General features: G+C 37.1%; 2 long non-coding RNA genes across 2 annotated transcripts in view; one reads left to right on the plus strand and one right to left on the minus strand.

Annotated features, from left to right (window-relative positions):
* LOC137092516 (uncharacterized) overlaps positions 1 to 25702 on the minus strand; it is a 305870-nt gene that overhangs the window by 186117 nt on the left and 94051 nt on the right. The gene's annotated exons all lie outside the window — the stretch shown is intronic.
* LOC137092340 (uncharacterized) lies at positions 4539 to 8912 on the plus strand. Its single transcript, XR_010908223.1, has 4 exons — positions 4539 to 4572; positions 5704 to 5859; positions 5981 to 6067; positions 8390 to 8912. It is a non-coding gene; the product is annotated as an uncharacterized lncRNA (long non-coding RNA).

A 25702-nucleotide genomic window follows, 5' to 3' on the forward strand; every position in this document is an offset into this window, starting at 1 on the left:
AGTTCAATGAAACACGCAGCTCTTAAAGGGGCCACACTATATTCCAGCTCTTAAAGTATGGATCCCAAACGTTTGAGCTGTAGCAAATAAGTGTGATTAAAAATACTTTTCGAAAGTTCTTTATCCCACAGACATGCCTTAAAGGGTTAGTTCACCCAAAAATGAAATTTATGTCATTAACTCCTCAACCTAATGTCGTTCCTCACCTGTAAGACCTCCATTCATCTTCACACACAGTTTAAGATATTTTATATGTCAATGCCCACTTTACTGTCCATGTCCAGAAAGCTAATAAAAACATAATCAAAGTAGTCAATGTGTGACATCAGTTGGTTGATTAGATTCTTTTGAAGCATCGAAAATACATTTTGGTCCAAAAATATCAAAAACTATGACTTTATTCAGCATTGTCTTCTCTTCCGTGTTCCTCAAAAAATATTCAAACGGTTCATGAATCAGTGAATTGATCAATGATTCGAATCGCCAATGTCACGTCATTTCAGCAGTTTGGGAGTTTGACACACGATCCGAACTGCTGAAATGACCATAGACAGTAAAAGAAATGGACACAGCGACCCCATTGACGTCAACGGCTAAATAATGAAGTCAACCTAGTGGCACTCACTTCCTGATGGCTGAGCGAACTGCGCAGGCTCAGACTGAGCTTGAAGACGTAGATGTGACGTGAGCCTCCTGTCTGACAGCTGTGAGTCTTCTAGTAGTTGTAGAAAGTGAAAGCTGAATCCCGTTGTTTAAATATTTTCTCCCGTTGCTTTTGGCTCACTATGGGCTTCTCCTCATTCTTCCCCCTTGACTTTATCAGACTTTATGTCTCCACGTCCCCCCGACTGTCTGATAGACAGTAAAAGATTGCCTGCGAGCGTCTCCTCAGGTCTATACGGTAATTTCTCAACTGTGCGACAGAGTCGCGTTGGTTATGACGCAATCGTTAGCCTATTTTTACAAAAACAGCTTCTGCGGGGCGATAGTGTAAGATACAAGGTAATGGAGCCTTTTATGCATTGTCGTGTTTCTTTAGAAATAAACAATGGACAAATGGAGTCTTTAAACGTCTCAGATGTAAAGTTATTCACTGTCAAAGTGACTCAAAAATGAATGGGAGTCAATGGGATGCTAACAGCAGGTGATGGCTTGGTTAGCAATGGCAGCCCCTAGGGGTGGAACGCTTTCCGAGCGCTAGATTACCCCCTTGGAAATGACATGACACTGGCGATCCGAATCAGTGATTGATTCACTGAATCATGAATCTTTTTAATCTTTTTTGAGGAACACGGAAGAGAAGACAATGCTGAATAAAGTCATAGTTTTTGTGATATTTGGACCAAAATGTATTTTCGATGCTTCAAGAGATTCTATTGAACTAACTGATGTCACATATGGATTACTTTGATGATGATTTTATTAAAGTGAATTTTTAGGTCAGTATATAGCAGAGAATAGGCTGGGCACACAACTACTCGGGCGGCGTTTACGTATGGCAGTTGCCATACCCTGGCATTCCACATTTTTAGACCTAACTGTACGGTTTTGCTAATGAGTTGTTGTTGTTGTTGTTGTTGTAATTTAGTACGGTTCTGTTTGTGTTCACCATCTTCTAAACTTATTTCTGTATGCTCTACTTTTAACATCCATGGTGAGTTCATGTGAATTACAACAGTTCCTTTGGAGACAAAGTTCTTGGCGCAGTTGGACAAGCACTCCACCAAACTGTCGGAGGTCATCAGGAGCAAGAGAGGAGTTGTGAAAGAGAACAGGACCAACAGAACCTTCCAGGTTTTAGATGAGGTATCTATAAATTTGATTATTAGTAGGATCCATGGCTGAATAGTGTTTTTTTTTTATGTTTAATTTTAATTCATAGTTATTGTTCTTACTCAGACTGTAGACATCACCATCAGAAGAGAATGCATCCTCAAATCTTTGATCTACCTCGGCGAACCTTTCGAGCACCTTTTCAAAGAATACCAGGTAAGGGCATCTCTCTCACTTGATCACACATTTAACACCTACAGACTAACATGGTCATAGTCTAGGTTTTCCTAGCCACTTTTAATAAATAGGGGTGTGACGAGAAACTCAGCTCACAAGATGAGATTTTAACACTATTTATAAGAAATCTTTGTTGCTGAATTTTGAGCTGTGAACACTTAGACCATATCCAGACGTACCAAAACAATCTTTTTATCCTTGTCTTCCCTGTAACACTGTCAAAATAAGTGTGTCCAAAGGAATCCATTTGCAAATGACTTAACACCTATATGCAATGTAAAATCCAGGCCTGGTCCTCTCTCTTCCTTCACTGTCGTCGCTCCTCCTTTTATTCTCCCTTCGCTCCTCCTTGAGAGATCTGAGACCAGTGTGACGTGCAGTTGGCACTGATCATCCAATTACTCACCGGCCTCGCTTTGCTCTCACTCGTCACACGCCTATTCAAGTTCAGTTTAGAGTGTGTAAGAGCTGAAAATGGGAGATTTCTGAAACTATAATGTACTTATTTTCTCTTTCTTTTTTATGCAGGAAAATGAGGTTGAAGAACTAGAGCAAACAACCATGGCGATCTTTATCACTGGGAAAGAGGATCCTCTCCATCCACCAAAAGACATTAAAATTGTCATTGAAGGATCAGAGGTCCGGAATCTGCTTGCTATATTGCATACAAATAGGTTATATTTAAAGGGTTAGTTCGCCCAAAAACAAATATTCTATCATTAATTCCTCACCTTCATGTCGTTGGACACCCGTAAGACCTCCGTTCATCCTCTGAACACAGATGAAGATATTAGTGTTGAAATCCGATGGCTCAGAAAGGCCTTCATTGACACCAATGTCATTTCCTCTCTCAAGACCCATAAAGACACTAAAGACGTCGTTACAAAGCCCATCTCACTACAGCGGCTCTTCAATCATTTATGAAGACACCAGAATAGTTTTTGTGCGCAAAAAAAACTAAATAAGGACTTATCTAATAATGGGCAGATTTCAAAACATGAAGCTTCAAATCACTGTGACTCAATGTATCGATTCAGTTCATCAATACGCGGATTCATAAAGCTCTGAAGCTTCAGGATAATCGGTCATCACTAAGTTATTATTTCTGTTTTTTTACGCACAAAAACTATTCTCGTCACTTTATAAAATGATTGAAGAGCCGCTGTAGTGAGATGGGCTTTGACGTCTTTAGTGCCTTTTATGGGTCTTGAGAGAGGAAATGACATTGGTGTCAAAGAAGGCCTTTCTGAGCCATCGGATTTCAACTAAAATATCTTTAATTGTGTTCCAAAGATGAACAGATCTCTCACGAGTGTTGAACGACATGAGGATAAGTGATTAATGACAGAATTTTCATTTTTGGGTGAACCAACCCTTTAAATGTAGAGCTTACAGCTCTGTACACTGTAAAAAGTGATTTTTTGAGCTTGTAAATAAAGATAGCATAAGTTAAGTATATTTTACAAGGAAATCCTATTTTGTCTTTTTACTTCAAAATGTCATGTTTAATTCAATAAACTACTGGAGGCTTCATGTTTATTTATTGTGCTTAAATACATAAGTAAATTCAAATGGAACTGCCCAAGTAACATTTACTTGGTGTTTTGTCATCTAACGAACTAATGCAAAAAATGACAAACGCAAGTAAAACTTACTCCATGAAGCCAGGCAATCTAAGCGCATGCTCACTGGGGTCCGAACTGAAGTGGCGCGCAGAGGAAAGCAACAGAAAATTTTCTCGAAGACTGATGTGATTTTTACACGGTAAGTTATGAAATATTTGTTTATTGGTCAATTTAGTTACGTTTGAAGAAAAGTATAGAGTTATTAAGCTGTCTGCAATCATGGTGGTTAAAGAGTTAACGCGTTACTGTTAATATATAACTTCTTAGGCTAACTTCACGTTAACTTAGTTGACAGAGTTGAGTTTGCTAAAGAACCTAAACATCCTTTATTAGCTAACAGCATCTGTGTCGAAAACAATTGTCTTGTATTTTACATGTAATCTACGAATAAGTTGAAGTTGAAGTTTAATGTACAGTGAACTTTCAGATTAACTTTGCCGGACGCGAGCGTCGCGTTTATTCATCTGTGTGAATAAATAATTGTGATCTCACGTGCTATCCGAATTAACAGTTATAAATACAAGTTTCCTAATTAAAAAATGGACATGTTAGTTAACGTAGCCCTGAGATGGGTAACGTTAACGTTAGGCCATTAACTTTAAACGTGATGGAGAAAACCGCCAATCCCCCATTAATTTACATCAAATGATGCATATTAAGATGCATATTAATCAAGTTAAACAGAGATTAAACACCCTTTTGAACCTATACAATAGCTAGTGATACATTTTGTAGTGTACAGGCAGCCTTAACTCTATCATCTATACTTGAGGACATTTATTGTGGATATTTACTTGAATGCAGTTGTTGACTGGTCAAATTTCAAATCAATAAGATAAGTATATTTATTCAAATTTGTTAAAAAAGTATATTTTCTGACATTAACATTTCTAACATATGTCCCACAGATTGCACTCACCATTCAAGCTCATGCAAGGTAAGTTGTCAATCATTCTTTCAGCCTATAACACTGATTAACCTTGCAGTATGACATAGATTTCAATAGATATACACATATACAACCACACACACGTCACATATATATATATATATATACAGCTCTGGAAAAAAATAAGAGACCACTTAACATTGATAAATATACACATACTCACACACATTATTAGGCATGTTGATTTTCTGATCATATTTTTTTCCAGGCACATTTTACCAATTCCATACCACATTAATCTTAATAACTACTATGTATTTAATAATTTATAAGTGATATATAATTGTTCGTGAAGACTGGAAATGAAATCGCCTTATATTCAGGTGTGCAGAATTATTAGAGACGTTTTCTTTTACAGATAAAATCAGCCAAAAAAGAGATTTACCTCAGACTGAAAAGTCAAAAAGTATTAAATGCCCATGAGAAGGATACAATACTAATGCAATACTAGACATTGCAGTTAAGGCATGACCATCGGACAGTGAAATGCTCATTGGGTCAGGATTTTTTAAACCATGTCCAATGGTCATGCCTTAACTGCAATGTCTAGTATTAGACATTAATACTATAAGGTGTTTTTCGTATCGAGAATTATATATCACTTATAAATGATTAAATACAAAATTAATAGTAGTTATTAAGATTAATGTGGCTTGGAATTGGTGAAATGTGCCTGGAGAAAAATATATATTTAGAAAATCAACGTGCCTAATAATTCTGCAAATCACTGCCCTGCTGTCAAAGATTTCATGGAGAGATGGCCAGCTCTTTTTTGTGAATCTGAGGTAAACCTTAGTTCTTCTTTTGCTGGCTTGATGGTAATATGTAGGTAACTTTTGGAACTCATATTTCATTCATTAAAAAATATTAAATATTTTAATTTCATTAGAATAGTGTGTGTGTGTGTGTGTGTGTGTGTGTGTGTGTGTGTGTGTGTGTGTGTGTGTGTGTGTGTGTGTGTGTGTGTGTGTGTGTGTGTGTGTGTGTGTGTGTGTGTGTGTGTGTGTGTGTGTGTGTGTGTGTGTGTGTGTGTGTGTGTGTGTGTGTGGGGTTGACAAAAAAATTGTTTATTTGACTACTAAATCTTAAATGTGTTACATTTTATCTTCTTTGTCTTAGATAAAGAATGAGTTCAGAAGGATAACCACAATTCCCCTGGAGCCAACCTTTCTGCAAAAACTGGACCTCTACACTCCAAAGCTCCTGGATTTGTTTAAAATAAAGGGTGGGGATGCAGGCATAAAAATTAGAAGTGTGCTAGATTCACTCTGCCAGGTAAATGTATATATTACACATCTGATATCTTGCTGCTTCATGACTTTATAGATATGCAGTTGAATGTAGATGGGAGTGTACACTGTTAATGTTCACTACGATTTACATTCGTTTTTAACAGCAAATTGAAGATAAACGAGATGCTGTGATTCGCTGCCTGCTTTCCTACCTGGGAGAATCAACTGATGAGCTAATTGAAGCCTTCCAGGTACATTAATATATAAATTCAAATTTCGTTTAACTTTGGATATGTACAGTACTGCAAAAGTCTAAGGCACATTAGTATTTTCATCCCCCAAATAGTTTTTTTAACTTTTTATATCTTTATGCTGTAGTTTGCCAATAAAAAATATATGCTATATAGTACTAAAAGTGGTTATTTGGCTCATAATCATAGGGGAACCACTGTAAGTGTTGTTTAGCACCAAATCAAATAAAATGCAAAAACTCTTATGGGTTCTACACAGTATGATGTGTCACAGAGTAAGTCAAATTAAATCGCTAGTTAATACCACTAACAAGGCTCAAAATAGCCTCACATTAACACGGTAGCATAATGAGGGTCCCTACATGCAAACCGAAGCATTTAGAACTTTGTAAGAGTACAAACAGTTTAATAAGAAGATACTTTATAAAGACAGTACATTACGCGTATACAGACAGGAGCCATCTTGAAAAACAGTCTGGATGAGTCGAGCCACGAACGCTGTGCTAAGTGAGCTGGTTGATAGGAATTATCGCAGCTTAGCACAGCGTTCGTGGCTCGACTCGTCCAGACTGTTTTCCAAGATGGCTCCTGTCTGTATACGCGTAATGTACTGTCTTTCGGTTTGCATGTAGGGACCCTCATTATGCTGCCGTGTTAGTGTGAGGCTATTTTGAGCCTTGTTAGTGGTATTAACTAGCGATTTCATTTGACTTACTCTGTGCCCCATTTACTCGCGTTATAAGCTAATCTGTTTTTTCTCTTTACATTCGATTTTCATGAAAAAGCATCCCAGAGAACGATCTACTCGGTAATCATGTGTTAATTACCCCTAGGTTCATTTTTCACCGGAGTTGTCCTTTAAGATATGGTGCTATATAGCAGCAAAAGTGATTCCTTTATGATTACGAGACAATAATCACTTGTAGTGCTATAGTGTATGAAATATACATTTTGCCATCATTTGTATTAATGCAGAGAGATTTTTGTATGCACAGGGAGTCTGACAACAGTTGGTGCTCCACAGAAGTTCTGGTCTCACCATCACTGAGTCTGTCTAATATAACATGAAGAAAGAGATACAACTGAGACAGCCTAAATCAATAACAACTGTGGCAATGTCTGCAAAATGCTTTAAAAAACTTACATGCGAAGCTACCTGAAAAACTATATCAAGTGTACCTAGGCCAAAAACTGCTTTAAGTGCAAAGGGTGATCACACCAAATATTGATTTAGTCCATAGAGGGTGAATAAAAATCAATTTATGAAAGCATTTTAAAGGCATACCCACTTTACAGAATTTTTTTCACAAGTGCCTAAAACTTTTTACAGTACTGTAGCTTTGCAGTTAGTGTTTTAAAGGGTTAGTTCACCCAAAAATGAAAATTATGTAATTTATTCCTCACCCTCATGTCGTTCCACACCTGTAAGACCTCCGTTCATCTTCGGAACACCAATTGAGATATTTGTGCTGAAATCTGAATGCTCAGTAAGTCCTGCGTAGCCAGCAATGACATTTCATCTCTCAAGATCCATTAATGTACTAAAAACATACGTAAATCAGTTCAAGTGAGGACAGTGGTTCAATATTATTATTTTAAAGCAACGAGAATTTTTTTTTTGCGCCAAACAAACGATGTAAAAACCATATATAGTGATGGCCGATTTCAAAACACTGCTTCATGAAGCTACGGAGCATATCGAATCAGCGGTTAGTAGCGTCAAAATCACAGGATTTCAGCAGGTTGGCAGTCTGACACGCGATCCAAATCATGATTCGACTCGTGATTCATAACGGTTCGAATCTTCATGAGGCAGTGTTTTGAAATCAGCCATCACTATATGGTCGTTATTTCGTTTTTTTGGCACACCAAAAATATACTCATCGCTTTATAATATTAATATTGAACCACTGTGCACACATTAATTGATTTAAATATGTTTTTAGTACATTAATGGATCTTGAGAGAGGAAATGTCATTGCTGGCTATGCAGGCCTCACTGAGCCTTTGGATTTCAACACAAATATCTTAATTTGTGTTCTGAAGATGAATGGAGGTCTTACGGGTGTGGAACGACATGAGGGTGAGGAATACATGACATTATTTTCATTTTTTGGTGAACTAACCCTTTAAGTGTCTTGCAGACAGTTCTTCTGGATTTAGTCTGTCTTAATTGTTTCCCTCTTTCTTCATGTAATAACAGATTTAATGATGGTGAGACCAAATCTCTGTGTGGGACTCTTGTCACATAAAATTAAAGAGAACATACAACGTACATGTACATGATTGTAACCACTTTGCACTTATTTGTGTATTTGACAGGATGTCAGCAGAGACATGATTAAAGATAGCTTCACCAATCATGTGATGAAGATCATTGTACTGGGCAGCACTGCAGGAGAGGAAGATGCCAACATAGCTGACGTCATCATTGTCATTGAGGGGACTGAGGTGCTGTTGGGATGTAAGAATCTCACAAATGCGTGCCTTCTGCTCATGGGCTTCATTTACTCCCTGAACTTAAGCTATCCACCAAAGCTGAGAAACACATTTGAAGTCTTTCAGAAAATCTTCCTTGGAGTGGATGCTTTAAAATTTTCTCCAAAGTTGGCTCTTTGCACAGAAAGCTACTAATGTAAGTCTGCTAGTTGGCCATTTTGTTCGTCACTTACACGTTCTCATTTGTTCAGCAAGTGAGAATGCTCTATACTGTACTGTTTAACAGAAACTAAGTAATGCAGTGCTGCTAAAGAAAACAGAAGCAGAGGTTTAATTTGTTTTATCATCTTTGATTTTTGTACACTAGATCACATTTAGGCATCTCACGTTAAATTGTTGTGCTCTGTTAAATACACAAAAACACAATGAAAAATCTGTGATAAGATAAAGATGCTGAACAATTTTGGCCAACAGCTGTCAATCTTAATGAATGTGTACATTCATTTTTGTCCAGTTGTTTTATGATTACCTTTGTTTAATCAGTTTTTTTTCTAGAGTTTAATTCAAATAAAACTCAAGGAAAATGTCTGTCAGTGTTTTTATTATTGAAAATATCAGTTGTAATATATCACTAATTATATTAAGTAATATTTAAATAATATTTGAAGTAAAGGTTACTCAGGATAGCTAAAAAAGATAACTAGGATTCTTATGTAAAAAAAAATTCTATAAATCACATTATATTTATAAGCATTACTTAAGTAAAATTTACAAACAAAGAGTCATTAAAATGTACTGGAAATTCACAAGTAAACTTAACTTAATAATTTCTTATTAAAGCTACTAATAAATATGTATAGATTTTACTAGCCTTTTCTGAGTGAAAATTGTTTCCAAGCTTTTTTCAAGTAAATCCTACTCCACATTTTTTACAGTGTATCAGAAAGTGATACAGTGTTCACTGTTCACTGTCTGAGGAGCAGTTCCGGGATTTGTCTCTGGTGTTCAGCTGAAAGAGACTGTTCATAATCATATACATTTATAAACATGAGATATATTTGTATCTTAACATTTTAATTGTATTTTAGGATGTTTTATGGTGAAATGTGTTGTCAGAAAAACATTCCTAATTTAATATTACTACTAATGTGATGTCATCAAGTGGTGATTTGATTATTTGTAACAAATTTGTATTTTTGGTGTGAAGGAGACTGCTAATCTTTATACATGTGAACATGTTTATTGAACAATAAATATAAATGTGTTCTAAAGGAAAGTGTTATGATAGTCATTGATCAAAATGTTTTACAAGCTATTTTTTTGATTTTACATTTTAAATAATGACATCTTAATTTGAGACAACCTAAAATAATTAATTTACTCTGGCCTATAAATATTACTTTGTTTGAATTTAAATAATCAGTTTATTCCAACATAAAATAATGATTTGTTAGTTTGATCCAATTTAAAATAATTTGTTTGTTCCAATCTAAAATAATTAGTTTGATCAACCTTTAAAAAGTTGTTGCATAAATTTAAACTTTTCAAATTAAACTTAATTAAATTATTTACTTGAGTCAATGTAAAATATTTCGTGTGATCGATTACTTCAATTTTTTTAAGTTGATCCAAGGGTTTTATTTTTTCAGTGTACAGACGTAACTTCATATGAATGAAATAAAACAGCCATGAATGAGAGCATGTTGGAAATAAAAGTGCTAAACTTATTTATCTCTCTGTTTATGCTCAGTCGCGTTCAGGCGTTCACTCATTGGGTTGTTGCTCCGGCATATAGGGTAGTCACCGTACTTAAACAAGACTCGTTTAAAAATCCTTTAATTATATTAACGTCTGCTATATAACATTTATATAATAAACATCTAATTAATTACAGCTCCGTGAAAATGAATTATAAGACTCAACTCTTATTTATTTATGTTCTCCATTTGAAAACATTAGACTTTATAAATGCATTTTGCATGTTAATATGGCTGTATTTATAAAAAGGTGAAGCAGCATTAATGTTAAAAAGAATTTGCACTGTATTAAAAAAATGCACTATTTCAGACTAGTTATGGATATAAAGTAAATGTATTTTGTTCTGTATGTAAGGGAGTGAAAAAAAATACAGTGTTTAAAAATCTTAATTAAGTGCTGTTGCTGTAATTGTAAAAAAACAGGCAAATAATCGGTATCGGTATTGGTTATAAAAAAATCTATATTTGTCGATCACTAGACTTCACCAGCATTGCTATGATATATGTCTGACACTGCATCACTCTTCAAGTTCTTATGTATCTGTTTTACGGTAAGATCCTTTATTGGATGGTGTTGACCATTCCATTGCAGAGTTTGTACTGCTTCAGTACGCATTGACATTTTGCCATGCTTTGATACACGCTATTCATCATTTATAATGTGCCTGCTTTGGAATATCTACAACAGCTGTTTGTATAGCCACATTTTGACCTGCATACAGTTGTTCTTCACAATCTTCACACACTTCATTTTAGCAGTAGATATTGCAAGAGCTATTTCTACTTCCAACTTTTCACCTTCAGCCTTTAACTTTAACTGCTTCTTTCATGTCCAATGCCTGAAGCTTGTTTTCCAAACCCTTGTCAGCGGGACCCCTGTTGCACTTAAACCGCATAATAGCATCGTTGCCGACGTCTTTGTTGTCCACCATTTGTGAAACTTCTAAGGGTGAGTTGCAAGTGGTAAAGATGACTGATCTTCTTTCATTCATAACTCCATTGAACATTACCCTGGATCGAGTTGTTTGTCCACAACACTGGCTTCACAAGCATGGGCTTCCATTAACGAGTGGAAAGCAAAGTGTGCACTTGCAATCGCTCCTCTCAAAATAAACAATGGAGAAAGCTTTTGACTTACAAGTATGGAACATGTGATTTGTCTTTTAGTTTTTCCACAATTTCCGACGTGCATCTTCTTATCATGTTCATGACTAGCAGTCTATATTCTGCGGATATATTAATTTTCCATGTAAAATTAATTTAATTTTAACTACTCATTCATTCTAGAGATACAGAAACAAATCTACTTAATTAAGAAATATGAACTAGTTTTTTTTTTTTCTTCCTCGTTTAATCCCAAGTTAGAAGCTTTAATCTGCCGTTGGGTATTTCTAAGCCGCAGCCAGCTGCACCTGCTTTCAACAGAAAACACTTTTTGCAACTTCTACAAAAACAGACATATGCAAATAAAAAGATCCAAAATAAAGAAAGATAGAGAAAACAAGCTCTTTCAAAGTCTGCCCCCGATTCCAGAGAGACTGGTTGAGAGAAGATGCCTGTACGCCTCTTAACATCTGCAGTGTAATTAAAACAGTACTGTCTGGCCATCTTAAACATGAAATGAAACAACTAATCAAGCTTTGCAGGGTCCTGAATAAGCCAGCTGCTTAATAAGAATTTCATTATGAAAGATAAAACAGAAAGTGCCCAACAGTGTTCACACTGTTTTTCTCTCATTTGAATAAGAGATGTCCTGAGACAACCTCTTACCAAACAGTTGCGGGCCACCGTCTGTTGCGCGAGAGGCTAAATCCTCTGTAATCACTACTGCAATATCAGCATTATACTGTAATCTCATTACGCCGCAAAGTTATCACTGACCTTCTCACACTCTAATCAAGAGATATGCAGTCATTATACTAATTAAAACTCTAGCTGAGACTTCTTTGCACAATTAGCAAAACTTTCACCTGAGAGAACTGGATTCAAATGCTCGAAAGCACTTATTAGTATTAAAAGTCAAATATGTGAGGCGGTTCATCTCAAATCAAAACCCTGAAGTTGAAAATTGTCACAAAAAAGGTTAAAAATGGATAAGAAAGAAAGAAAGAAAGAAAGAAAGAAAGAAAGAAAGAAAGAAAGAAAGAAAGAAAGAAAGAAAGAAAGAAAGAAAGAAAGAAAGAAAGAAAGAAAGAAAGAAAGAAAAGCTTATATTTTGCATATCGGACAGCTGTCATGGACCAGCAGCAAATCATTTCCTAAGCCTCTGATGGAAAGGCACTTTTCCTGAGCGATCTCACATGGATCATGTTGAGTCAACATATTGGCACTTGTCATTTATGCGCTTATGGCAGGCCTAAGGGGATAGATCAAAAGCAAGTGCAAGCATGGAGCATTATGAAGTCTCTGCATTAGGTGATGGAGAGCTACTCTTTAATGTGCTCACAGACACCATCAAGCTTCTTAATATGAAAACGGACCCCCTCAAAAGTCTTTAATACTATTAAGTAATGGGCTAAAAGTGACTGACCATTTATAAATTAAGATATTGCATTTGTTCACTGCTACACTCAAATGCAGTATATGCTCTAAATGTTCTGAAGAGCGTTTTGGAGGAGCTTGTTCATCTAATCACAAGGATAAGAGTCTTCTTCACTTCCTCCACCATTCAACCACTAATCCAACTAATTTATGAACTATTTTTTTTTTAATTAGAGTTCACAGGGAGCCCTTAGTTTCCCTTTAAGCCTGGTAATGTTTCATATCCTGATAATATCTGGATATAATTTTTGTATTGCATATAAAGATTTGATTTAAAGTACACACACAAAATAAAAATGGCACTAGCATTATTACTTTAAAGGTTTTATAAAATGCTCCATTTAAAAAATGATAAAAAACATTGATGGATGATACAAAATGCTTTCCATCATTTTGACATAAAATAAATGGCTCTTGCCAAAGAAGTTCTTGTGATATAAAGGCACATAAAAAATAACTGTTATATTATTTTATTAAAAGAGAGGGGGGAAATGCATTAAACTAAAAATGTTTTGATGTTTAAAAAAGTTTAATGTTTAATGTTGACAACCGTTTTATTTATTTTTTTAAGTTTTTTATTATTAAATATTTTTATCTAGTAAGGATACAAAGCTACAGCCTGTAAGTTGTGCCTCTTTGTCGGCTCTGTTTGGAACCTGCAATCGCAGTTATTTGTGGAGTTATCTTCTTTACGTGCGTTGTACATCGGTGCTTTTCTGGCACCAGACCAAGCTCAATTTAAAATTGAACATTCTGCTCTGTATTTTCTACTGCACACGAGGCGTGATCAACAGGCATTATTTGAATAACTCTGTACGCAATTTGGATAGTCCTTCAACCAATCAGACCACAAGAGGCATGATCAACAGGTAACGACCCATCATTTCTCTATCTGTCATTGTGTTAAACATGACAGGGACATGGCTCATTGTGTTGGATAAGCCAGTCTGTGATTGGTTGCCATAGAAGTGTAACAGAAGCAGTAGAAATGAATGTACAGGGCTGGATTTCCCGAAACCTTCTTAACACTACGTCATTCTTAAGTTTTACCTTAAGGTATCCCTTAACGTTAATATGTGTTTCTCGAAACAATCTTAGTTAAGAATACCTTCTGTAAGTCATACTTTCGTAAGGTTCATCTGGACAACTCTTAGCTATACCTTATCAGTATTGACAATTCATTCCACTAGTGGCCACCACTGTGCAAAAGCTTCTTTACGTTACATGTCAATCTATATGAATATAATTCCGTAAAATACACCCAGTATTAATATACATCCATAATATACACCCAGTGTTCAGTTGGACTAGTTGTTGTTTTTTAATGCAAGGATTAAAATTGTCATAAAAAATGTTTGTTAGCTTTTTAATGATATTATCCAAAGGTACATCAGCTGGCAAGCCATTAGACAGGAAAAGCTTAGGAGCCTATTTAAAGGGAATGATTGTGGAGGGGAGTTTAGTCAAATATGGCAGCGAGACAGGGAATAGAATTGTGCTAAATCAAAGACGGTGCCGTCTGCGTGGCCATTTATGGGCACTAGTTCACATGTCAAAACTTTATTCCCCTGACTACCATGTCAGAAGATGCTATTCAAAATAAATTTCAGCGGCCACGACAGCAAATTCAGCAGTTTTAAGAACTTGTTGGACCAAATTTGTTGAGATAAACTGGACAGAGCTACCCCATCTCCTCTTTCTTTCTTTTTTCTCCACCATAGTAGCAGCTGATTATATGTTTTGTGTGTTGCGTTTTTATTGAGTAGGCCATCCAATAACAGAAATGAGTTATTTAGACAATAGTAGGATGCAGCTGCTGGGCAATCATCCCTGGCTGTGGAGTAAATCAAGACACTATGGAATATATATTGTAATAATATAAATGACTCTTTCAAACTCCCAGTTAGTGTAGTGGGTTTACTTCTGAGGATGAGATTGCTGGTTCGTGCACTCAATACTGATTTCAGAATGTAAAATTTAGTTGCAATTTTGTATGATAAATGAAAGTTCAACTATTTCTGAAGTGCTTCTGTTATAAAGACTTTTTTCTTTTCTTTTTTTCGCATAACGCCGTAAAACATCCCCTTGCATAGAGTAAATAATCAATTCTTGAGCCATCGATATAAGCCAATTCAGCACCGCTGTCACGAACAGCCCATGCTAACGTTGCACTTAAGAAGGTTTACCTTAAGCAACCTCCTATGGTATAGTTCGGGGAACACGCCTAGAAATGGTATAGCTGCAGTTAAGTTATACCTTATAGTCTTTGTAGCACGCTAAGCGACAACGTTATCGGGAAATGCAGCCCTGTTATTTAACTGTATTCAGTTCGCTAAAGAAAGCGTCCAAATAAAGTTCCATTTGCAATCTTTGGAGCTGTGCACACTGAAGCTGGGAACAGAGAGCATTTCTCTGTGACTCCCGTTGTATTCAATGAATCTCTTAACTATATCACGTTTGCGCTGTTAATGAAGATGAAAGCATTCATTAGTGTACAGAAACTGAGTTGCAATGGCGAGATCCTGCTTTCATGTGCTCAACATGTGTGATCGCTACAATGTTCATCTCTGCAAACATTCATGCCACAATCTTAGTAAAAGACCATAGATCTAAATGTAATGCAACATTTTTCATGATTAGTTAGACATGAGAGCTGTAATAGTAAAAATACTATTTGAAATGGAAAGATGTTAGCCAATCACAACAGTTGGCATTTATGCTGAACTCTCACAGTAGACACGCCCCTTCAAACAGAGCGTTCAGATAAGAGGCTAAAATCAGGGTAGGAAAAATGCTTTATACTTATAAATTTTGACAATTTTTATTTATTTATTATGTAAAAAGCATTCTAACATTATAAGTACACCCCAGGAAACATCATAGAAACAATAAAACAATGCAGTTCATGACCCCTTTAACAACATTGGCGTGACTACTTGTATTAAGTGTGTATTTGCATTACCTGTAGATTTCAAACCTGTCCAATCTTTTGCTTTTTACTACAGATGAATCTCCAGTTGTAACTGATGGTTGTTGTTTGGACCTTTCTGGATTACAGTCTGCCATCAAAATGATATGTTTATTTATCCCAGCTGTGAGAAAAGGCTATAAATGATCCGCCACCTGGAGCATCCTCTCATGCAATATAGCCTACCCAGGACTGCTTCTTCATGTATACAGATGTGGCGCAAAGACATGCTCGAATTTTTCACATAAATCCACCAGTACAACTCAAATTATAATCCATTATTACAAGATTACTGTTGTGAATTGGGCTAAGGTAAGGAGATAGTTTTGAACACTCTGGTTAACTTGATCAGATTAATTTGGGATCATTTTTAGGTTTGAACAAGGAGCTTTAAATATATATTTAAAGCTGCTTGTCCAATATATTATATAGCAGCTTTATATATATATATATATATATATATATATATATATTAAAATAAAAACAATATTACTGTTTTTACTATATTGTTGATCAAATAAATGGAGCATTGGCGAGCATAAGAGACTTCCTTCAAAAATGCTTTCGTCCCCAAACTTTTGAACTTCAATGCATTTTGTGTTATAAGATCATAATACATGTCACAAGTACATCTGGCTTTTAATGTGATGAAGTAAGATCCGTTTGTGAAACAGTAATGGTTTTAGAGCTTTTGAATACTTTCTTTTAAGGATTTTTTTAAGTTAAAACAGAACAAAAAACACTGGCTTGGACTAAACACATACACATACACAAAAACACACACACAAAGACAAAAAAAATAAAATAAATAAAAATAAAAAACTTTGTCCAGTATACAAAGTGCAACAGTCAAGGTGCCCAGAAGTAATGCGCAGCTTGACCTTCAGAGAAGTCACTGGAGGCTGGCTGAATGGGCAACTTTTCCAAATGTCCAAGAAATAGTTTTAGAGCTTGAATAGAGTCTCCTCAATCACAGACAGCAAATCAAATCAATTCAACAATAGTTAGAACGTTATAATTTAAGTTAGAACGTCATAAGTTAGAACATCATAATTCTTATCATGTGAAAAGCTATACATCCTAAACAAGCTAACAGAATCATTCGAACACCTATAGCGTGTAAAAACATACTACTACAACTTACAAAGCAGCATTTTAACTGCGTGACCACACTTATTGAATAAAAGAAGCAAACATCACAGCTGACCAGACTAAGTTCCCTAAGTGCACCTTTTAACATGCAAAACTCATTTTAAGAGCTGCTGAAAAAGCCGTCCCGCAGAGCAAGCCGTTGTTTCTTGTTAGGCTTGCAAGCGAGTCATTGCGGCGACCAAATCCTGACACGCATCACATCCAATCACATTACTGGCCCGTGACAGGCTGAATAATGAATGAAAAGACATTCCACGGTCTGACCCAGATGGATGTGTTTTCCTTACCCAAAAAAGGCTTAACGAGACTAGAAACGGGTTAGCGCAATGACCAATTTAATAGGTAAAACACAATCAACATACATGCCAAAAACAGAAAGGAATCGAAATGACTTTTAAACCATGAGGAACGACATTACGATGAGGTAGAATGATCTCGATTTTGCAAAAGCATTTGTAAGGCCATGATGAATGAGTAATCAGCAGAGTACGCAGGGCGCCTGAGCCACCACATGCAGTCACCACCCGGTAATAACAGTCTAATGATGCATTTTTGCAATCTGCTGCCCACTCAGGTTAGTAAACATTACTCACAGTGCAAAAGCTCATCACACACCAATGCAAGCACACAGATGGAGTTGGCCGCAGAGATGCGCAGAGGACTGTGATTTGCCTCTCATAAATACAGGTTCATAAACAAAAACAGATTTAAAGGGCACAGCGGAGACAAACACACAAGCGTATGCACACGAGCACCTGAAGAGCGATCAAGACCCAGGTATATTGTTGGTTGATGTAGTGTGACAAGAGAATTGGTTGTGCTGTGAACGGGGCTAAGGTTAACATTCCTCCTCTGCATTTAAAGAGCCAGTGTAAAACGCAACTAAAATGGAGGCCTGGGACAGACGAGGTGAACATTCATCATGGCATACAGCCACACTCACCGATCCGCTTATACACGCGCTCGAACTTACCTCTCCCTCGCTCGCATTCCAATGCCTTCTGCCAGGCCAATACATCACTGCGCTCCGAAACCAAATGAGGCAATCGCTCAAAATTATTTGCATATAAACTAATGAAACATTGCAAAGTTAAACTCTCTTGAATGTTAATTACAAACGTAATGCACAATTTGCTGATTAATGTTTCATTGCATCTTGTAGGGAGGGACGGTGGGACTTGGGGAACAGCACTGCGGCTGTACGCTAAACAGAGGAAGGTGTTTACGCACCAGCTCAACATGTATTGCTTAAATATGGAAAGAACGATTTATTTTTTTCTTTTTGCGTATAGAAAGGATTATGTGTGCTAATGGCCTCTGACATCTAAGTTTGTCATCATGATTCCTGATAACTGGTAATATGATAACCCTCACATGAATAAACATTTCTAATTCCATGCGGGATGCTAATTAAAATGTATTCTTAAACATTTATGGGCATGAACAAAGAGCTCATTGGCTGTTGGCACATAATGATAATTTACATAAGAGGATCATCTGGCACTGCTGTATGTAGAGGAGAAAGCAGCATTGACATCAATAATGCATGATCAATCTATTCATCCTTATTAATTATTCATGCTCTCAAAACTAGACAGGAATGCAAGGTGTGAAATGTATAAATATATCATGTTTTTGGGGTTTTATTGGGGGGCCAAACAGACTTTTTCTTCATTCTATTTTCAATACTCAACCCAGGATTCTAAAGCATGTCGTAATCATTTTAGCAGGTGGCTGGAATATCCAATATCCAATATCGTTACATGATTATCTCTAATCTTTTTTTTTTTTTTTTTTTTTTTTCTGGTCTGAGAGAATTTGCATAGATAAGGTGTCTCAAGGCAGATAATCTCCCAAGTTACCTTGTACAAATGAAATTACCATTTGTTGTATTAGGGATTTTGGCTAGTCAATGTTCTGAGTACAACATTTCTTCCATACAATCATCAATGAACAACTGGTGTGTACACAAAATGATGCTCAATAGACTATATTTTACATATAATTAATTTGGTTTCTAGTGTCAACAGACGCACAGCACCAGAATAATAAAGCGAGCTGTTCAGAATAGTTGCTGCTGAACAAAAGGTTTTGCCAGAATACAACACAGTGCGTGCACCTAAAATTGCAAAAGTCATGAATGGAGCTTGGTATCCAATACACCCATATTCATTAAAATAAATGAACAAAAATAATTTAAAGAATCGATTAAAAAAATTAAAAATTCAACAGAATGCTACTATACTTCAACCTCGATTTTCAACCTGCTTGAAACATTGGTTAAAGGTCCCATTGCATGAAATGTTAATTTTATGAGGTTTTTCAACGTTCCCCTAGCCTGAATATTGTCCCCAAGTGACTAGACATTTTGATCGGTGTAAACCGAGTTCTGTCTGTCTTTCTCTGCCTTTGAGAAAATGAGAGATCGGACAAGCTGATCTTGAATTCTCCTGTTATGATGTCATACCAGGAAAGGTTTCCTTCCCATCCTCTGCCTTGCCTTGCCCAGAGAATTAGTAGAGAATGGATTCAGTTTATCAGTCGTGATGTCAGCACAGGCTTTACCATATGGATTTAACAGCACCGCCACAAACAGTAAGTAACAGTGTTCATTAAAGGAAACCCTCCAGCGGTTTTAGAAATAAGGCACATATTGACTTGGGACTATACTTCTTGGGCGCAGAGATATCACGCAACACAATGCGATCGCTCAAAAGCCAAAGGACATGAGGAAGAGAGCTGTGATATCTCTGTACCCAAGTAGCAGTGCTTCACCTGTGCCTCCCCATAATATAGTCAATATCTAGGAAATCGCCTAGTCTTAATCTGCATCGCTATTTGTACTCGTTGTGAATACGCAGGCCACAAAAAGTAGTTATGTGTTTTTTTGTTTTGTTTTTTGGATCACCTTTACTCGGGACATGCAAGCTGGCAACGTAGGATTCCATTCATTATGCTAAGCTAAGCTAGCGGCGACCCTGCTAAACTGAAACAATGCACTAAGACAAAAATGAATTTGCCCACATATCTAAATGTAGGAAAGAAGTTGAATAAACCCTATTTCTAAAAACGGTGGAGTGTTCCTTTAATGCCTGATCTGGGATCAGTGATTTCTGATGTGTAGCTAAACATTCAAGTTCACACAAACTTTCTTTCTAAGTCATTTAATACTGTCAGTCCCGCCGCTGGCCGTCTTGATGCATCAGTGAATCAAGCCAGTGACTAAAACCATCAACTTCACATAATTTCTGTTAGCAGCATGAAACAAATCTGTTATTTAAATGATTAAACTACAGGGAGTGCTAAAATAACACTCTCTATAATATTCAGATCTGTCAATCACATGCACGTATATCTGAAGTGTACTCTTGTCCAAACTGCCGTTATAAGGAATTACGCTGTTATGCTCAACAGAAGCTCTTACTGTATTCATGTCGATGTCGTGTTTGTTTTTAGTTTTGGCGAAAGCATTTTGTGAGAGAAATAACTTGCAATGTTCATATAAAAAGGGTCGGCATGACTGGGAAGCTGGTGTTTGTTCAGAGCTCTCAGATACAAACAAAATAAACTCGTGCTCTAGAGGTTAGATCAGGCTCAAAAAATCAAGCCCGACCCTCCCCGAGCCTGTGCACGTTTTGTCCGAGCCAGGCCCGACCATTTTTCAAAACGTGGACGTTTTGACGAGAACGAGCCTGTATAAGCAAAGCGCAGCAAAACGGACTGGTGAGACTCATGTTAAAACTAACATTGATAAACTTAAATGAGTTGATAACATCGTTGTTTTCTCCACAGCGACTGTACAGCCGAATCAAATTTTGTTGCAATATTTTCCTGTTTAACACTTTGAAACAATCGTCATTGTAAAAGCGCTATATAAATAAAGATGACTTGACTCAATAATCCGCAGGCGCGCACGCTCATGAACCGCTCACCGGTAAACTGATGTTTGCTCAAATCCAGCTCAGACATTTATCTGTAGCTTACTTTGTTGTAGCCATTAAACAATGTGTTTTTCCTTCATATTAATGTTTAAGTATTATAATATTATTTTTACATTTCATCTGATTATGATAATTGAAAAGATGCGAGTGGGTCAGAAATGATTTTGGTGGTTATATGTTTAGTTTAATGTTGTAGACAGCATTTCTTTCGTTTTGTTTAAATTGTATCTTAATTTTAAAAAAGGTTTCTTAGGCCAATTGCCTGGAATTTAATAAATAAAAAGCAAATAGCAGACTATAATCGTGACATGAATTTGTGGGAGTGATCGCTTTCATTGCTCATGCACTGGAGCGTGCGTCTCAATAAATAAACCGAAACTCAGCAGGCTACTTGCCTCACAGACATGAGAAATATCGAAATGGAAAGCTTGAAATGTCCACTTTTAAATGAAACGATTCAAAGATATTTAATTTAGCAAAGTGCAGTGTTCACGCGAGCAGTTCTTGACACAGAGTGTTTCTATTTAGAATGGTGCGCTCCATCTCTACACGAGTTGTGAGTTTAACGCGCATTTTTACACTAATCCTGACTTGTGCAACTTTGTAGCCTACACATTGGTTTCTTAGTTGTTGTATTAGTTCTTACTTTGCTAAAAAATATATATATAATTTCTGATTATAGCATAGCTTTCTGCCCACCCAATTAGACTAGTAAAGTAGGCTAATGATTAAAAAAACACACACAAAAAAAAAAAAAAATGCTTGATCAAGGGCCCGGCCCTACCTGGCCCGAGGATAATGCCGGGAAATCTCAGCCCGACCCGGCCCGTGGGTCAGTTCGGGTCAGGTTCAGGCTCGAGGCTCGGGCAGAGAATCTAAACTCTATTGTGCTCACAGCGCTCTCAACAACTCAGGACAATAACACTCAGCAATCTTTCCCCAGCTCTCCGTCTCTCTCTGGGCTGGCAATGAAACACTTTGAAATACTCATTTCAAATGCAAAGTTGTCATCCAATCACAGCAGTGGGTGTTTTCACTGAAGTCTCACAGCAGACATTTCCCTTGAATCGGGAAACAAAAAATCAATGTCACGGGACCTTTACACTTTCTTAAAAATGTGTGCATTTGTCATATTTAAGTAAATGAATGTTCTTGCATAGTTTGGACATGTGTTTGGAACATCTGTTGCTGGATGTGTTTGGCTGTACAAATTGTGTTATGACTTGTGTTAGAGTAAACTTTTAATGCAATTTGTCAGAAATTATCAATCAAGGGTCAGGCAAAAAAATGAAAAACTTATTAAGGCAATCTTATTAAACAGTAAAATATGAAATAGTGTATATTAATTAAAAAAAATGTCAAATTATGTTTTTGGTTGTTAGGTTTTGTTTTTAAGATCTTAATTATTAAACTAAACAGCACTGAAAAGAAGTAAGAGGAAACAATTTCACCCTCACAAAGGTTCGAGAATCAGACACATAAAGGCAGAGGAAGTACAAACAGCAATAAAATACTACTTACACTATGCACAAAATAACATTAGATACTATTTATCTAACTCGTAGGGACTATTCGGTGGCGTGATTGATGATGCGTGCCACACCAGTCTCGGTTTTCTCGCAGATCGGGAGCTTCAGAAGCGACAACAATGAAGGACGAGAGAGGGCCCAGTCTGGACTTTACATAGTGTTTTGTTTATGTTTTATGTGTTTGCGCTTTTACTTTCTTTTTGTGCTACAAATAAACAGAATTAGAGATGGTGTTACAGTATATTTTGAGCATGTTTGGAAATCATTAGCATTATCCTCAAGCAGAAACAAAGGTATGAGTGGATTTTATACAGCACATACAGTATGTTGAGAATAAGAATGGGCTGTGTTCTTATTCTGTGTACTAGAAGTGTGTGTAATGCATTCATGTGTTCCTCTGCTTGACTGACTAACTGACTGATGGATTGATTGGCAGTGGCAGGCCTGACTTATTCATGTGGGGCTAGAGGCAGGTTGTCAGCCTGGTTCATTGGGGTTCTGGGAGTGTGCCGGTCTTACGTCTGGCCCTGGAGAGAAGGGGGCAGCGCGAGCAATGGTCTGGCCCAGTCAGGCATAGCCGAGCAGTGGGAGACTGCAGCTGTTCTCCCTTGGTGTTGACCACTTTTTATCCCACTGCCTGCTCTGGACCCTGACAGACCGGACACACTCAGCTACGCCTGGCTGCATGAAACCCTTTCCCAGCACAATACAAAACTGCTCACACAAACACACATCATCACACACACATCATCACACACACATGCAAAGCCACAGAAGAAAGGAAAACATTTCTGAATTTGTATGAGGGACACTCTACTCAGGTTTGAACCAGAGTTCCTCTTCTCATCACTCCCACAGTTGTCTTTTCCATTTGGTTTCAAACCAACTGTGAAAACATCGACAGCTGGTTATCATTGTAACAAAGTAATGAGAAGCACCGTTTAATTCTTCATTTTATCACACTTGGGACACCTTAAAGTCTTGTACAAGACCGAAAAGTGTTCATGAAGTGTGCCATTTGGGCCAGGGCCTTAGACTCAATGGCTAGTGCATACCCATTATGCACTGCAATGGTCATGCTGAATGAATACCTGCATCTTGGCAGAAGATGGTGTCTGCAGCTGAATCATCCATTCATTTTCTAAACCACTTGTCCAATGTGGGTAAAGCGTAATATTATACAGGTAAATATTCCTTTTTAAATTGATTATTACATTGTTTAAATGAATGATTTTACATAGTTTCCATGACTGGAGCTACCAGTTAAGCTTCAAATGATTATTAAAAAGGAAACACAAACTATGCAAATGCAGCAGCCCATCCGACATACTCAGTGTCCAAATTCGCTTACTCCTTCAAATGGACTATATTAGGTGACTAATGTAGCGAATAGTGAATGAGGATATAGGAGGCGATTTCAAAAACAACTTCAAGATCACTTGAAAATCACACGCAGATGTGTCAAAGAGGTTGGAAGTAAACTTTGCAGGACAGTGGGTCTTCATAGGCATGGTTGAAGACATATTCTTCTATATGACAGTATGCAACTAATAAAGGTATAGATAGATTTGGAGGGGTGGGGTGACGTTGCCGGTAAGAATCGCGTCCCGGTGGGGGGTGGGGGTATCGTAGATTGCCGGTAAGAATCACATTCCGTACAGGATTCTGTTCCGGCCAGGATCGTGTTCGCGGGGGCACTGCAACACGTTTGAAAAGGCACGTTCACTTTCAAAGGGGCAGGCTCAAGACGAGACGAGAGGATATATCGCATCTAGTCTAAAAACAGGTTTGGTGCTTATAGGGGTTTGGAAAGATCTTGCAGTACATTTAAACAGGAAAATATAGCGATTTGGAACCAAAGATTAATGGAGCAGTTGAATAGGTTCAGTACACAGAAAAATGGCATGACAAACTCATTTTTTAAAATTTGGCGTTTATCGCATTTTGGAAAAGAACTATTCATATTAATATAACATTAAATATACCAGATTTCTACCACAATACCATGGTTACAGTCACTGTTACTAAAGTAAATCCATGGTAAATGTTGGTGATTTTTAGATTTAAAAGTCTTCTAGCAGGTACTGTAGAAATATCACAATATGCTATTGTTTCCTGTACTGTATTTTACAGTGGTTACACTTGCGAAAATGGACAGATTTACCCAGTGTTATGATAGGTCTTTGGGAACTGTCAAAGGACCAAACCAACATAATGTATGTGCGACAACAAGAAGAATAAGAAAAACACATGAAAGAACTCGGTGAGGAAAAATGCTGTAATGGCACAGGATGAAAGTTGGAGGAAAGGGAAGTGCTGTCATCACAGAGACAAACTGAGATGTAATTAATAAAATACTGTTAGCGCCACCCTCCATTTCCCATTTCATGGCAGCAACAAGAGGGAGAGACACTTAGCTCCACACTGCTGCCTTCATAATCTATTCCCTCTGATTGTCCCTGATTCCCTCTCTCTTTTTCCCCTCCGACGCTCGGCATGTCATCGCTAACAAGCTCAACCAGCCACCAATACATCAACTGCTTCTCTTTGTCAGGCCGGCCACTTGGCCACATCACACGCAATTACGCCACTTTGCACAAGGCCCATTTTGCATAAAAGATATACATCACAAGCCGTTCTCCCCACGGTTCTTGATTCTCTTTGAGAAATATGAGCCGAGATCTGATGCAAGGAGTTTTGGTTAGAAGGGCATAAAGGTATCTCCTTTTTATGATCACATATTTTTGATGCGTGTGAATTTCCATTTGTCTGGTATGCGTTTAAGTTTGTGTTCAAAGACAAAGGTGAAGAATGTGTCTGAGATAACAAGCGTGAGGAAAATACATTGCATACATTGTGAATATCCGATAGTGGCAAGGCATCGCATTTCCGTCTGCTTTTCAAAGGATGCAATGAATATTTAAATATGCATAGAACTGACAGGCTAACTTATAAAGAATCTGAATGAATAAGAGCCGGCTCCTTTGTTGCAAACTTTTCCTGATACTGCCATGCAACTCTCAAGAAATAAGGGGAAGGATGTGAAGAAATGGAGCAGGAAGCAGATGGTTTGGAATTAAAGAATTAGTCAGACAAAGAATCTGACAGGAAATCAAATTCATGGGTTAAAAGAAAAGATGGGACACAGTGGCAGAGAAACTTCTGTAGCATGATTTCAAGCAGATCCTACATGCCTCGGTCCACTCCATTTAACCGGTGAGATGCTGAATGAGCTACAACAGTCCATGGGTTTGTTTGCTGCTTGTTTTTTCCGCTCAATGGCCTCTTTGAAGTGCGCAGCCCCAAGA

This window comes from Pseudorasbora parva, chromosome 11, assembly GCF_024679245.1.
Source record: "Pseudorasbora parva isolate DD20220531a chromosome 11, ASM2467924v1, whole genome shotgun sequence".
Classification (NCBI taxonomy): domain Eukaryota; kingdom Metazoa; phylum Chordata; class Actinopteri; order Cypriniformes; family Gobionidae; genus Pseudorasbora; species Pseudorasbora parva.